Source organism: Coenobita brevimanus, chromosome 57 (assembly GCF_032717465.1).
Source record: "Coenobita brevimanus isolate Jiangsu-jjx chromosome 57, ASM3271746v2, whole genome shotgun sequence".
Taxonomy (NCBI): Eukaryota; Metazoa; Arthropoda; class Malacostraca; order Decapoda; family Coenobitidae; genus Coenobita; species Coenobita brevimanus.
In genome coordinates this window covers 201101-203600 of record NC_137010.1, presented here as the reverse complement: position 1 = coordinate 203600, position 2500 = coordinate 201101, and positions in this window count along the sequence as shown.

The following is a 2500-nucleotide window of genomic DNA, read 5'->3' as shown; positions in this document are numbered from 1 at the left end:
CAAGGTGGGTAGGTATACATTTTTTTTTTTTTAATATATCTGACTCTGGACATAAGATAGGAAGCCCGTTCTCGAAGTTCAGCGATCTACCCATGACAAACCAACAGACACCGGATCCTCTGCAACCCTCATATCTTTTGGCACTTCGTTATTAGGAGATACTGAGTAGAATACTACTGCTACTAATTCTGCTACTACTATACTACTGCTATCTCTAATGCTACTACTACTACTGCCAGTACTACTACCGGCACTCCTACTGCTACTACTACTATACTACCACTAATGCATGGCACGATTGTTGAATGTTTTGTGTTTTGGTTTGTCATCTGTTTTTTGGCGACCGTCACTTGTTTCTTTGCTTTGTTTTGGTGGCCGGGATACTGACGTTTATTGTCGACCCACAGCCCGCCACTCGGAAATATTTTATTTTTTTAATGTGTTTTTCGTCTTACTACGTTATAAAGAGAAAGGAAAAATATATTTTAATTTATTTTTTTGTGCACTGTTGTGTCTGAAGCGTGAGAACCGATATTGATCGGTTAAATAATGCAATTGTGAGTCCGAGAAGTATGAACGATATGAACTTGGTAACGAGAGTTTTCTGCTGTTTGTTTTCCTTAATGGTGACTGATGACCCATATATATATATATATATATATATATATATATATATATATATATATATATATAGAGAGAGAGAGAGAGAGAGAGCGAGAGAGAGCCGAATCACCGTCCATCTTCATCTTATTTCCTTAAAGTGAAGACGAGAAAGAGAGAGAGAGAGAGAGAGAGAGAGAGAGAGAGAGAGGAGGTAAGATGAAGATGGAAGGTTATTCCTCCTCTCTCTCTCTCTCTCTCTCTCTCTCTCTCTCTCTCTCTTTCTCTTTCTGTGTGTGTGTGTGTGTGTGTGTGTGTGTGTGTGTGTGTGTGTGTGTGTGTGTGTGTGTGTGTGTGTGTGTGTGTCTGTGTGTGTGTGTGTGTATGGTGGTAAGACAAAGGAAGCCATACCAATCACTCATACCTCAATTTTAGCCACTTAGCTACCGGCATTACCACAACTACCAACATTGCTACCACAGCTAAGCATTACCACTACAACTACCAACATCATCACCACAACTACATTACAACCACAACTAACATTACTACCACTACTACCAACATTACCACCACAACTACCAGCAATACCACCACAACTACCATCATTACCACTACCACAACTACATTCTTTACCACCACCACCACAACTATTAGCATTAATACCACCACTACATCATTATCATCATAGCAACCAGAGTAATCACCACAATCACCAACATTGCCACCACAGCTACCAGCATTACCACAACTGCCAAAATTACCCCCACTAAGGCTTCGCTTCACGCAAAATGGTATCCTTAATTTCTCTCTCTCTCTCTCTCTCTCTCTCTCTCTCTCTCTCTCTCTCTCTCTTTCTAATGTGCCACAAGGGAAGAAAGGCGTCGTGTGAAAGAGAGAGGGAAGGAAAGATGCATGGATAAAAGGAAGAGACACGGAATGAAGGAGGGATAGAAGAAGAAGAGCGATTGAAGATACAAGTGTAGAAGAAAAGAAGGAAGGAAGGGCGGGAGGGAAGAACGAAGGAAGGAAAGGGGGAAGGAAGGGAGGGAAAAAGGAAGAAAGGAAAGGGGGCAGGAAGGAAGGAGGGGATAGAAGAAGGAAGAAAGGAAAGGAGGAAGGGAAGGAAGGAAGGAAGGTACAGTATATATGATAAAAATTAGGGTACAAAAGTGAAATAACGATGGAAATAATGATTCAGAGAGAGAGAGAGAGAGAGAGAGAGAGAGAGAGAGAGAGAGGAAGTCATTGGAGAGGAGGATAAGTTATTGGAAGGATGGAGTTTGAGAGAGAAAGAGAGAGAGAGAGAGAGAGAGACCAATCAATACACCAGAAGCACCAATATGGCCGCCACTTAGAGTCAAATATGGAGGTTCTGTATTGTAAGAGAGAGAGAGAGAGAGAGAGAGAGAGAGAGATTGATGTTCCCCTGTCTCCCGTGATCTTTTTTTTTTTTTTTTTTATTGCATTGAACGATAGTATTTAGAGACATTTATCAGAATGCATCGTCCTAGTTTTAAATTCTTGAATCCAATTATGATAATGAAGATGATGATGATGATGATGATGATAGCGATGATGATGATGATGATGATGATGAGGAGGAGGAGGAGAAGGAGAAGGAGGATGGTGGTGGTGATGATGATGACGATGATGATGACGATGATGAAGATGATGATAATTTCTTTGGTGGTGGTGATGATGATGATGATGATGATGATGATGATAATGATAATTTCTTTCTACAAGGTTAATGTGATAGTATGAAAGTAGGAGGGGTATGTACGAGTAGTAATAAAAATTGTCATCGAACTGAAGAGATTAGTCTTTCGTGAGTTGCAGACGTGCAAGATAGATAGATAGATGGATAGATATATAGATAGATGGACAGATAAATAGA